Below are 14,937 nucleotides of genomic sequence, written 5' to 3' on the forward strand. Positions count from 1 at the left end.
TGAAAAGTATGGTGAAGTGATGTATTAGGTATGGGGAAAAGTGAAAGGTATGGTGAGGTGATGTGTTAGGAATGGAAAAAAGTGAAAGATATGGTGAGGTGATGTGTTAGGAATGAGAAAAAGTGAAAGGTAAGGTGAGGTGATGTGTTAGGAATGGAAAAAATGTGAGAAGTATGATTGCGGATTTCAAAACTCATTTCATTTTAATTTTGGATCACTTTGGAGTCCTAACTTTTTCAAGCCTATAAATAGGGCCATGTGGTTGTTCTCAAAACCATTCCATTTGAGAGAGATTGAGGTGAGGGATTTGTGCTTAAGAAAGAGGAGAGAAATATGCAAAATGAAGAAGGAATGTCGGATCAAAATCGAGGTTGTACATAAGAATCGAGGTGGTCTGAGATATATTCAAGGTGAGAGTTCTTAACCAAAGTTTGGTTTTATCGTGAAGAGTTTTTACTTCAAATTTGGTTTATTGTGAGTGTTCGTACTTAAAAACTTGATTTATTGTGAGTAGTTCTACTGAAAATTGGTTTGTTGCATGTGAGAGTTTCTACTTCAAACTTGATTTTTGTGAGTGGTTTTACTATCAAAACTTGGCTTGTTTTATACAAATGGTTTTGATTTGTGAAAGTTTCTACTTCCAACTTGGTTTTGTGGGTGGTTCGACCCTATACTTGATTTTGTTTCATTCAATAGTTTTGGCATATGAATGGTTGATTTCATGTGGATAGTCCATTCAAAATGTTTAATTATGCGTACATTGAAATATGTGCATTCAAAAATTGTTTTATGTAATTCAACATTACATGTTGTGGTTATGGTATTAGCATGTGTGTTGGACATGGGTAGTGTTTCAAGATGCTTTTGAGTGGGAACGTAATCTCTGACGTAATTGTGGTGAGCCAGGTTCCTGCGTTAATGTTGACCCTCATGTGTCGAGAATGGTAATGATTGTTCCCGAGATGTTGGAGAGATGCGTTGATGTTTCCCTTTTTAAGCCAGGATTGTGTTATGCCAATGTGATTATGTTGCCTATAGAGAGATTGTTCTTTTCCCGTGGTATGAGTTAAGCGCTGTGCGGGATTCTCTTGGGCTAGGACATGCCGGGATATGTCAGTTTGTTTCATGGTCTTGTATACATTCATGAAAATGTTTTTGAACCCTCATTTAGATAATTCAACATCTAATTTGGACTACGTCCCTGGAATATTCAAATGTTTCAAGTGATAGCAACAAAACTAAAGGAAAATGGGTTATCGAGATGTAGCCGCCATTTACGTTGGTGATTTTTAGAGTACATATTGTCTATATTAGAGGTGTTTAGTAGTTGTTGTTGAGAGATGAGTTTCTATGTATTTTGTTTTGAAGATGTCATGTCAAACGATGGTTTAATTTCTACGTTATGAATAAAGTGAATTTGGTTATGTGAAATTTGAGGTTTCGATTCTACTTCTGCTGATGTGATGATATTACTAGTCTTAGCTTATTCTTTTTAAGTTAATATGCTGAGATGGTAGATCGAGATTGTTGAGGTTTAATTTACGTGAGTGTATGTTGAATGATTGTTGAAAAAAAAAAAATCTCTGAAATCTCAAGTTAACGCACGCTTAGAAAAAATGGAGCGTTACATTTAGGATCTCAGTTTCCTTCCTTCCTTTGTTTCCCTAAGAGAATTTGGAACGCTAAGTGACAATGTCACTCCTCATTGGCTTTGATTTGAATTCCATTATTTCATAACATCTTGTCTTCTCCTATTTAGGGTTCAAATTTTCTTAGCGCTCTTTCTCTCTTTCTCCCCCTTTATAGTTTGTACACTTGTCGATTTCTCTATTTGAATCCCCATTACGATGTCTCTGGCTATTGGAGTTGCATGGGCCTCCTGGATGAAAGATAGAGATAATTCAAATTTGATCTTATTCTAATCTTCACGCAATAGTTGTATCGTTTTGAAATATCTAATTGATTGGAGGAGCTAATATCTTTCCTCCAATTCTAAAGCAATGCTTGTGGTTTACTTGGAAAGAATTAGCCACTACAGCTTAGAACTGACTTGCTAAGCCACTAGCACAATACTATTACTACTACCACTATTTTGCTTTCTTCTTCGATAGATAATTTCATCATTTGGGTACCTTTCTATAGTTTTGGATGTTGGATAGTGTTCCAAAATGCCAAGTGAAACTAAATTCATGCCTCTAACACATGAAAGAGTTCAGATTAAACATTAAACAAGGAACACAAATGTCAATTCAAAGCATTCCGAATGCGAAACACTATTAACATTGCCTATTAAAGTTTCTTGGTGATGACAAAGGCTACTTGCAAACAAAGTTGTCAAAAGCATACCTGAGGTGCATCTATGCTCAAGGCTCAATTGAGGCATCTCCATCTACAAGACACATGTTTAACATCTAAGATAGTGTTTGTTAATCAAGATATGACATAAAAAAAGTGTAATATGAAAAGAATTCTAAATAAAAGTGTTTTGTATTTATTAAATTTATCTAACGACGCTTGAAAAAGACGTTATGTGACTTCTTATCTAGAATTATTCAAATAAATTTATCTCCTACCTCCCTAAATAAATTTATCTTGAATTTTACAAATAAAAAAAATGACCCATATATCCCTCAATGCATTTCAAAAAATTTAATAAATAATCTGATAAAAAAATTAAAATATTTTTTAATTTTATTTTGATGATTTTATATTTTGATTCTATCTAATATATTTAGGGGTGTGCAGGGGTTCGATTAGACTGAACTAATTGAACCAAACCGATCAATTCAGTTCGATTAAATAATTCTCGGTTACTAGTTCGGTTAACAGCATGTTGGGTCGGTTAGGGGTTCAGTTAGCAAGGTGCGGTTCAGTTATTTTTAATAAGCTCGGTTTGATGGTCGGTTAACCGATTATTCTGAACCGACCAATGCTCAAACAACGTTATTTTGTGTATCATAAACGACATCTTTTTGTGAGATTATCGGTTAACTGTGAGTGAGGGCAAAAAGAAGGCATTTTAGAGCCTTCTCCAGATTTCTATCAATGAGAGAGAGAGAGAGGGGGGGGGGGCATCGAAACCCTAACCCCCTACCAAAAACCCTATCATCGCCGTCACTTTCTACCATCGTTATCGGTTGCTTTTGGCTTCCTTCGTCGTCACCGTCGTCTAATAGGTCAGTTTCTCTGTCTCTGTCTCTTTCTCTCTTGAGTAATCTCTTTCTCCCCCCCTCTCTTTCTCTCTCTTTCTTAGTTGCTCTATGCCTTTATCTCTATGTATTTATTTTGTTATTTTGTTTTGCAGATATCAGCAGCGTTCGTCCATGGTCCACCGTCCACTCCTAAAGCGATTTAGCCATTTGTCGTCCACTCCTAAAGGTTAAAGGTAACTTACCTTAGTTTGTTCTTTGTTGACTATTTAAAATTTTCGTGTAAATGCTTTTATTTTGTTCTTTGTTAACTGTTGTTCTGTTCTCTTTTGTCCGTCCACTAATCTGAAATTGTTTTGATGAGTCAATGGAACATTCTATTACTTTTTAAGCTCAAACTATATCGACTTCTCATTGAAATTTACATATGAACATCAATTGGCATCTTGTGTTATTTGTGTCTAGCCATGACAAGAAGTATATATCTTATACTTGTACATGGAGTTAATCAGTTACTAATAATAATTATTTTGCATTTGTACAAGATAAATGATGATCATATAAATCAACTTCTTAAATATTAATTATTTATGTGATATATCTACTCGTCTATTTAGAGGAATAAGATTTAAGTGACAGAATTTTTATCTGCGCATCAATTGGCTCTAACTATAAACACTCTCACAAATTTGATTTAAAATAAAATTATCGCTCTCTTTCAGGCTTTTTGATGCTTCAATCCAACAATCTGTCAATAGTCAAATTAAAGAAAATGCCTTTATCGAGCTCAAATTAAACCACATATTGCCTCAATCCAGGAATCCATTGAAACTGAAATCAAAAGGAAAGGAAAAAAAAAAAAAAACAGAAGCAAAAAACAATCTGTTAACAGATTGCATAATTCCTCAATTGTTTTACTTATAAATGATGTGAGATCTTTTCATTCCCTAAGACACAAATCAAATGACAACAACTAGAATATATTTAAATTCACTCTTTAAATACAATACATATTAATTACAAATTTACAATTGTATTAATTTTAGATGGCAAAAGAAGAAGACACCAGTCACACAACAAACATCCCAAGTATGGATGATAATTCAAGACCTACACCAATAGTACCATTGTCAAGGTAGCCAATCTCAAGCTGATAGATGTGCAACATCACTAGGAAAGGCAAAGAGAAAAACAATAAGAGCTAGGTTAGATGTGTGGGATCATTTTATAAAGTTTACAAATTCAGAGGGTCTGATTAAATGGAGATGCAACTATTGTTCTAGTGAGTTCCATTGTGATCCCAAAAAAAATGGAACTACGGCTCTAAGGAATCATATGGGAACATGTACAAAACACCCTTATGCTTTGGAAACCCACCAAATACAATTAAACTTGCAACCAACTTCAACGGGGGCTGAGAGAGAGGGGGAGAGTATGGGATTGGTGAATTGGAGATTTGATTAAGTGCTTGTTAGAGAGGCTTTAGCTCGCATGGTGATGGTGGATGAGATGCCTTTCAAATTTGTTGAGCGTGAGGGGTTTAGGCACTTCATTAATGTGATTTGTCCAAAATTTTGGATTCCTTCACGTTGGATAATTTCTTGTGATTGTTTTGAATTATTCAATGAAAAGAGGTTAAAATTGATGAATGAGGTAAAAAAATTTATGTCAAAGGGTTTGCTTAACCACTGACACATGGACCTCCATTCAAAGGATTAATTATATGTGCTTGACGGCACACTATATTGGCAACAATTGGACATTGAAGAAAAAAAATTTAAATTTTTGTCCAATATATAGTCACAAGGGTGATGTCATTGCTATGGCAATTGAGAAGTGTCTAATAGGATGAAAACTTGATAAAGTTTTAAGTTTGACAGTAGATAATGCTAGTTCAAATGATGTTGTTGTAGGTAACTTCAGGAAAAAAAATAGCAAAATGGGATGCTAGCATTATGAGTGTCCATTATTTGCATATCAGGCGTGTGGCTCATATAATAAATGTGGTTGTACAACATGGGTTGAAAAAGCTAGATGAATCAATAACAAGAGTTAGAGATGCAGTCAAATATATTAGATAATCTCCAGTAAGACTAAGAAAATTCAAAGAATGTGTGGAAGTGAAAAAAATAAAATCTAAGGGCTTATTGTCGTTGGATGTTGCAACTAGATGGAACTCCACATACTTGATATTAGAGATTGCTCAAAAGTTTGAGAGGGCTTTTGAGAGATTTGACGAGAAAGAGCCATGTTTTATGCTTGATCTTGGTACAAGTAGTTGGAATAATGACCTACAACAGGTTATTACTATTGATGGGAGACCCAAGTCAGAGGATTGAACGAGGGTCAGAATATTTGTTAGAGTGTTACAACAATTTTATGAGCTTATTTTGCGGGTTTTGGGTACTTCATATGTCACTTCCAACACTTTTTTTCATCAGATTAGTACTGTTCACTGTCTCTTACATGAGTGGTAGGAGGGTGACGATCTTAATTTGAGTGAGATTGCTGAAAAAATGAAAGAAAAATTTGATAAATATTGGGGGGATCTGGAAAAAAAATAAATCACTTGCTTTACATTGCTATGGTACTTGATCCTAGGCACAAGTTAGAGTTTATGCATTATACACTTCAGGAGATGTATCCAAGCGAGAAAGGGGTTAGTGCAGTTTTGTCCTTAAAAAATGTCGTATATGCTTTGTATGAAGAATATAAGAAAAAATTAACACCTCAAAGTAAAGTGAGAGAGCAGTCTCAAGTGTCTACTCCACCTATTGTAGAGAATGTCGAGAAGGAAAATCTGATAGACCAAATTTACTTAATTCTTGTTTCAAAAAGTATAAGTATGTCAGTGGTAGTGGGTCTACAATTGTGCCTTTAGAATGAGATAAGTATTTAAGTGAAGTGTGTGAGGAGGAAACTGATGACTTTGACATTTTGAATTGGTGGAAAGTTAATTATCATCGGTTTCCTATTTTATCTTCTATGGCTCGGGATATGTTAGCAATTCTAGTTTCTACTGTTGTGTTTGAGTCTGCCTTCAGCATAGGGGGTCGAATACTTGATCTATTTAAGAGTTCTCTTTCTCCTAAAGTGGTTGAAAGCCTGATTTGTACTCAAGATTGGATTCGCTCATCTACCACCCTAATGAATGTTGAAGAAAATTTGGATCATGTTGAATAACTTGAAGAAGGTAAACCAATTGTTACTTTTTTTTTTTTTTTTTTTTACTTTTAGTTCAATACTTGTTATTTTTAAATTATTTAATTAATTTTGTGTATTATTTTATAATTGGCAAAGGTTATCGTTGACAGCCCCGCACCTATGAAAATTTAGATTTTAAAGACTCATGCTCATGCATTTGTAAGTAATTAAGGGAATTTGTGTCTCTGAATATTTCAATTTCAGTATCTGTTTTGATATGTTTAATGCATTAGTTAATATTTCTTTATTGCATTATTTTATAGATTCAGAATGAAGCATATATGGCATTTTAGTTCATTTGACTTCTCCAATATGTGTTTTTAGAAGTGTCTAGCCATTTTCTTATGTGTTTTTAGAAGGTTAGACAATTGACTTCTCCAATATGATGTATTGTTATCTATTGGTTATTTGGTTAGCTTTGGTTGACTGTGTTTTAAGGTTTTTTTGGGACTAGCAAGACAAAGTTAGGAGTCATGACTCATTACACATTTTCTTTTACATATTTACTTTGTATTGTTTTTGTAATATCCCAAAAATTTTGGAGACGAAAATAATTATTAAATTTCGATATTTAAGGATTTAAGGTAATCAAAGAATAGTAAAAATAATACTAATAATAATAATAAATGTGTAATTATGTTAACTTAATTTAAATTAATGAATTAATATATAAATACACACACATATATATATAATGCTAATATAATCAAAATAATAATAAAGAGTTAAGAAATTAACTTAAATTAATTAATATGTTAAATTGTGTGGCTGTGGTGCGTGTGAATGGCTTGGAGGCCAAGATTGAAACAGTGGCCACTTTTTGTCAAATTAAAACAAAGAAGAAATAGAGAGAGAGAGAGAGAGAGAGAGAGAGAGAGGAAGCAGTGTGAGAGGGACAGCTCGCGAGGGAGCTGGGGGCCGAGAGATCAGGTGAGAGAGAGAGAGAGCTTAGTCGAGGGGGAGAGGGAGAGAGATATAGGGAAAGAGAGGCTCGGCGGCCATGGCAGCCGAGCAACCAGCAGTGGCGGTGAAGGCGGAGCAGCGGGCTAGCAGGCGCGGTGGTGCGCGGTGGCCGGCTAAGGGCGGGCAAGGGCGACCGGTTGCAGCGGCAGTGGCGGCGGCGGCCGCGAGCTGACCAAGCTGGAGATGGTTTTCTGTGTATGAGAAGAGATGGGAACATGAATGACATAATGGTGTCTATGTTGTTATGGATAAAGTGAGCAAAATGATGAGTTTAAGTGACTAAGTTTAATGTTGTCTATGCGTGTCTTAAGGGTATGGGGTACAAAGCCACTAACTGTCGATCATTGGTCATTACAGTGGATGGCTGAATGTATAGGCGCCAGTCATCGACTGTTACGATAAGTGCTAAACGGGCCAGAAGAGCTGGTACTACCAAATTCCCGCATTGGCTTGCATATCATGATGTGTGTGCTGCATAGGGATTGGGTTGCATTCACTTGGGGACATGCTTTGTGTGTGTTGGGATGTGTGAGCATTTGCATGACCCGGTTGGTCTAAGAGCTAACTTGGGTTCTTTAGGTGAGCCGGTGCATTTAGAAGCATATCGCATGTGTGAATTCTTATGTGTGGGCGTAGCATGGCCTGATACTTAGTTTATGGGGGCCTTGTCATCACGTTTATGTTACAAAAGCCGTTGCATTTCTTATTTGTTGCACTGTATGGTGAGAATGTGGGATTTTAAATATTGAGTATGGGTGGTGGATGTGGCCACGATAAGACCAGGGGTTAGAGTCCCACGTCGGCGTGGTCCACAACAAGACCGGGGGTTAGAGTCCCACGGCAACAACAAGACTGGGGGTTAGAGTCCCACGGCAACGACATGATAAGACGAAAATGACAGGGAAATGGACGAGTAAGGGAAATGGAATGGTAGCCTATAGAAGGCTGCCAACAGGTATGTATGTGAACTTGGGTGCCAGTGTGTGTTTTATGTGGGCCCCAATGATCGTTTATGTGAGATTTATTATATGTTTTTGCATCTAGAAATAAGGCAGGTATTGGGCATGGCATGATATGACATTGCATTGACATGATTTGCATGGGGTGTCATGGGAAGAGTCCTATCCTAAACCTATAGCCTTCCTTTCATGAGCTTGCTGAGTCTCGCGACTCACGTTTGCTTTACATCATTCCAGGTAGGAGTATCTTGAAATCGCAGGTGTGTACGCGCGGGGTTGGGTCCATGCCGTCGTGTCATGGTAGCAAGTGCAGAGCTCTCCCGAAACTAGATCCTGGGTGTCGTTGTGCTGGTGTTAATGTTAATGTTTTATGTTTGAGATATATGTGTATTATGGAAGCCAAATGGGCACACGGTGACCAGCTATGTAATGATGATTATGAGATGTTATAATAAAGAAAAATTATGATTTAATAAGGGTTGTATACGAGTTGTAGTTGTGTTATTATTCGGTATCATTTCAGTAATGACCCTCTCACAGATCCTCTATGCTAGCGGGGGCTCCGGGAGGCGAGTCGTTACAGTTTTTGTGACTGTGAGATTATTGTTTTCTAGATTGGGGGAGCTAGCCTAAATTTTGTTGCAAGTCAAGATTTTGGTTTTGGTCCTAAGCACTGGCTGAGTGCAACAAGTTAGTTAACTTTGCTTCTTTTGATAGAGATATTCTTTTCAAGAAATTGTAAGTAAATGATGGTTGCTTCTTTCTTTTAATTACTAAAAGCAATTTGTTTATGTTTTGGAATTCATGATTATGTTGTTTAGGTGATAGCTTCTGCAAATGATCCAATTGAAAATTTGTTAATGGAACCCAACAAAGAAAGAAATAGAGGGCAAGTACTTTTTACTTCCTTTAGTTGTTTAGTTTTGCATTGAGACAAAAAAACTCATAAAAAATGATTGACTACAGATACTGGGATGTGGTTTGGGACAGTCCAGGTCATCTTGGTGGCAAATATGACTCGTAATTTCTCTTTCAAGCTTTTTTTTTTCTTTTATTACTATGCGTGTGCATGTGTATGATAGGCATTGATGATCTTTTTAAATGTTTGCAGTGGCCTGAATTTAATGTTAATTTATCAGCTCTTGATCTTGGCAACTTCAGTGTCAATGCATCATTTTTCAAGAAGTTTTGTCTACAATAGTGCAATGCCCGATCTTCATTTGGATCATCCTTCTTTTCGTTCTCCATCTCTCAGAGGTACGAGTTTTCTCTGCATTTCTGGTGGTCTTGGCAAGAAACATGTTCTTGGCTGTCTTCGATCTACATTTTGCAACACTTCTTATTTTTGTATAGGTTTTTTGTTTTTTGATTTGTTGATTGATAATGCTTTAGTGGATATTCATGTGTTGGAACTTTGATGGCATGGTATGGGTTTGATGCATTTGCTATGGTTTTCTGTTTGGTTGCCCGAAATTCATATAATATTTGGTAGGATTTTCTAATCCTATGGGTATTAATTAAGGTCCGATTTTGTGTGGTATATGGTCATTTGTGTGTGTGTAAGTGTGTTTAGCCATGTGGTGGAATTATGCTATTGTGGGTTTGATATGCTTTACAAATTTTTTGTTTTGTTCTGTTGGAAATCTGGGGATTTTCTGTTTTGTTTCATGATTTCTTTCCCACTTAAAATGTTAGGAATCCATTGTTTGGTTAGATGATTTGTCCCACTTCGATAGATTTTCAAAGATTTGGTTAGACCGAACAAACCGACTGAACTAACCCATTCGGTTTGGTTATATAGTGATCTATTTTCAGTTCAGTTAGAATTTTAGACAAAACTTCGGTTATTAAGTTGGTTCGGTTAGCGTATTTTAGAGTTCGGTTATATCAGTTTTGGTTAGTTCGGTTATATTATGTTGTTGGTTGATTCGGTTCGATTATAGCAGCTAATTCAATTAGTGATTTTCGGACGATTCAATTTGATTATAACCAATTCCACGCCCCTAAATATATTTGCGCTTTGCATGCAAAAGGTTCACACCTATGCCTTGGCCTCAAACCTAGCCTCCAAGCACTTTTGCACCTCCATGTGCTTTGAGCATTTGATAACTATGTTCGGAAATTAACTACACACTCGATATCTGTTAGGTCACCCATAAAGCTAATCACTTTAATTATTATAGTATGGTCCATTTGATAGGAGTTTTAAAATATGATATTATCTTTTGACATGGTAATACCATAATTGGAATCTAACTAGCATCAGATAAAGTAAGTTTAAAATAATTCTAACCAAGTGGTATTATATAAAACTTAGGGGAGGGGTGGTTTTATATAATTCTACTTTGATAGGATTAATTAAATATTTGGATTATATGGACATTTTTACCCCTAACTATGTAAAGAAATCCAATCATTCTCTCACTTCTCAAATGTATTTATTTTGATGTATTATTCAGCTATATATTTGTAATTAAAATATATTTCATGTAATTTAAAAATATTTTTATTCACAACACAATTTTTTTATTATTATTATAATTTATTTGGATAAAGGGGTAAAATTGATCTTTTGACAATTAATCATTCACAATTAACATATCAAATATGAGATTAATATAATTTTAGGTTATATTCTTTTTTATCAAACATGAAATAACATTATTTAATTCTATCATTATTTTATCTCACCATTAATTTTATTTTAATTTAGGACTAAAAGCAGTATTATTAAAGTTTTAATGCTATTTTTTCTGATCTTGCTATTATATATATATATATATATATATATTCATGAGGATGAGTAGATATCTTTGGCTCTACATTAGTCCTTTTCTTTGAAAATTCACATGGAAATACGATGGGGTTGGAATTTCATCTACTTTGTCTGAATTTTGAATTGGTTATGTAATGGTTTATCTTCTGAGTTATTTGTATATAATAGAATTCTCATACCTTATAAATTCCCTTTTGTCAAGTAGTAAAAGGTGCTACATTAGCTATTGCGTCAGTGTTTTCAATTTTTACCCTTTGAGGTTTAATCTTTATTGCTGTTAAAATATAATAATGAATTTATAGTGCGGGAATGACGGTCTTGACAATCCCTAAGCAAGTGACTTGACAATAATGAATGGATGGCTTGTTGATGAACGGATGGTCTTTGATGGCCAAAATGATCGAGTGGTGCCTACGGTCGCAAGCCCAATGCAAGAATGAGAGACACCCAAAATCACCGTTGGGAAGAGAGCTTCAAAAGAGGAAGTGAAGGAAAAATGAACTCCCAAGGCCCCCATTTATAGTGGTATAAGTAGGGGTGCAAATGAGCCAAGCCGTTCGGGCTCGGCTCGGTGTTCAAGTTGATAAAAGCTTGTTCGAGTTCGTTCGTTAAGATAAACGAGACAAACTTGAGCTAACTTTGAATCTAAATTTATAAACGAGCTGAGTTTGAATTTAGTAAAGTTCGACTTGTTAACTCGCGAATTAGTTCTAATAGAGGCTCATGAACTGGATAGATTATACACTTGTGAGCTGTCTCGAATAGAGGTTTGCGAACTAACTCACTTATAGACTCGTGAGCATCTTGTTAGTTGATATTAATAAAATAATTAATTTTTATGTTTTTATATATATGATAACATTATTGAAATTCTTCTACCACATGAAACAATAAAAGGTATGTGATTCTTAGAAACTTTTGATATGTTAGTATTTTGTATGTTGATATATATGATTTGATATATAATTATGATTATTGATTAATATTACAATTTCAAATTGCAGGTTAATATTTATAGTAGCTAATTTGAAGTTGAATTGAAAATATATTTATTATGCTGTAATTTTGATTATGTTTGTGTTTTGAAAATAACTAAATAAGTAATTTGATTATCTTTTTGTACGGTAAATGATATTATGCTTATTATAATTTGTGAAATTATTATTACTTAATTATTATGTCGATGTTATATTTGTTGATTATCAAGTTGGATTTATTTAGATATATTTGTTAATTATCAGATTGATATTTATTTTTATTGTAAATCAGTTTATTAGATTTTTTTAAATAAAATTTTGATATATTTTAGCTCGAGTAGAGCTCGAGCTTAGGTTATGCTAATCGAGTTCAAGTTCGAGCCAACCTTCCAGGCTCAACTCAAACTTGAGCTCGAGCTTGAGCCTACGATAAAATTTGTCGAGCTGAGCAGAGTTGAGCTAAGTGAAGCTCGGCTTATTTGCACCTCTAGGTCCAAGGGAACTAAGGAGCACAGGAGTTCGTGCATGATAATAGAAAATCCATGAATGCGATACCGACAAAGTCAGAAAAACGTGAAGAATAGTGGGGAAAATTGAGCGGAAGGTACATGCAAAATTTACAGAGAAGAATACTTTTCTGCCTGGGTCACCCAATCAAAAGAGTAGGAAACTATTGATATCCAATTAAATAAACTATTTAGTGAGTTAGTTAAAATTCTTAGTGAGGAACCAAAATAATATACTAGATTGAGTGAGTCAAATCACTATAAAATCTTTATATGTTAGATTTATTTATTTTTACTTTTCATTAAGCAAATTAAGTTACTTTTAACATTTAAGATTTGCAGTAAAAGCTACAAAATTTAATCTTGTAAATGTTATTCTCATTCAAATCATATTTACATCATTATTTATTTAAGCAACAATAGTTAAGCCTTTCAATAAATTCTTTTATAACTATATTTTAAAAACTCTAAAAAGTTAAATAATTTTCTTTGTATAAAGGGTCTTTAAATTAATTTTTTTTAAACACTTAATTCACCCCATCTATATATTATTTCTTACACTAATTATATTATCATTTTCTTTTTTCTCTATAATCTCCCTTACTTCTTCATGGAATTAATGCCCGACATGGCAACGAACAAGAGATCAAAATCAAAAAGGAGAAAAGGATTAGCAAACCTAGATTATATAATGAATAATAAACACTCAACCAAGATTAGGGTTGTACAAACGATTGATTTTGTTATTGTTATGAGTATTTCCCGCTCTACTCCTTATGGGCTGGGCTCAACTCAGCGGACCGGCCCAATTGCATGAGGCCTAGTAGACTTCGAGCTGAATTCATCGAAGCTAGCTCGTACATTGCTGGAGCCTGAGCTCGGATCATAGGGCTAAGTGAGCTCCTAGCAATGCCTCTAGCTCGCCAGCTTATCCGAGCGAGCTCCCAACTACACTTCAAGTGAGATCCAACGACTCTTGCAGTTCGTCGCCCTAATCGATTAGCTCGCATAACTAGAAGGTCATGTGCTAGAGAATAATAGTGGGCTAGGGACCGTCCCAGCTGGGACATCCAAGCCCAATCTAGCCCCGTCTTCTCGGCCCATTTGATCGACCCATGTCAGTCTCATCCTGGCCCCTTGCAACAACATCATTACAATCGCGTTTGAATTTTCGTGCGTTCATCTTAGATCCTATCCTTATTAATGATGGATCTCATCCACATTAATGAGGGTTTCGTCGGCACCTTACTGTTGCATGAGCGTTTCCGTCGACGCCGGATATTCTGTCTCATCACCTACAAACATACGATACATGTAGAAGAGCATCTCTTTCTCCCATATATCAACCAGCTCTTTCGAGAGCCTTGGTATGTTTTTTTTGCCAACTTACTAATACTCTACATTTACTTACTCATTTACTCACTTGAGTATCGGAGTACTTTGTAGGGACCGGTCGTGCGGGTCAACAAATCGAACCAGATAACCTATTCTCTCCCTCTCGGATTCATTATACCAGTGCGGGTCAACGAATCACAATCTACCAATTCTGAACGTTGACAATTACCAAACTAACTGAAATTCACTAATCGAATAAATCGAATTGAGAAGTAAAATCAAACCAAACTAACGGATTAATTTGAAAAACTAAACTAACCGATAACTGAAAAAATCGAATACAAATCGTATAAATCGAATCGAATCAATTAAATTGAATAAATACAAAAAAATCAAAGAAAACTAAAAAACCCACACAAAATCGAAGAAAATGGCTTTGTTTTATAAAATAATATCTTTTAAAGTTCTGTTGATTCGATTCTTTCAACTAAAAAATTGAATCAAAAATAAAAAATTAAACTTTTAAGAAAAATTAATTAAATCAAACTAATAGGTTTAATTTGATCAATTTAATTCAATTAATTTCGATAAATTAAATTTTTACTCCTCCGAGATGAATATTCCATTGTTATCTTTGATTTCAGAAGGGAACAGAATCAGAGATGGATAGAGGACGGCAATGAGTTTTGACAGGGACAAGACATCAATGATGAGTTTTGGTAAGATTGAGGGAAAGCGAAAAAGGTACTTTCTGCAATTAAAAATAAAGTTAACAATTATTTTATAACGATGATTGTAAATTAATCCATAGTTTTAAAAGTTTAAGAGAAGTTTATGTTTTTTTTTTTTAAAAATACAAAGATGATTAATGTCTTTTTTTTTTTATATAAAATCTCAGCAATTTTTTGTGACTTTTACGAGTAAAAAAAATAAAAAAAATCAGGGAGTACCAATAGGAGATTAGTTGGGGCTGATGACATTGGACTTGGAAGACAGATACCTACCGACCGCCAAGAGGGTGTGACTTTTTATCTGCTGCACTTGTGAGGCAATGACTTTTTATCTCTT

Source organism: Diospyros lotus, chromosome 2 (assembly GCF_014633365.1).
Source record: "Diospyros lotus cultivar Yz01 chromosome 2, ASM1463336v1, whole genome shotgun sequence".
NCBI lineage: Eukaryota > Viridiplantae > Streptophyta > Magnoliopsida > Ericales > Ebenaceae > Diospyros > Diospyros lotus.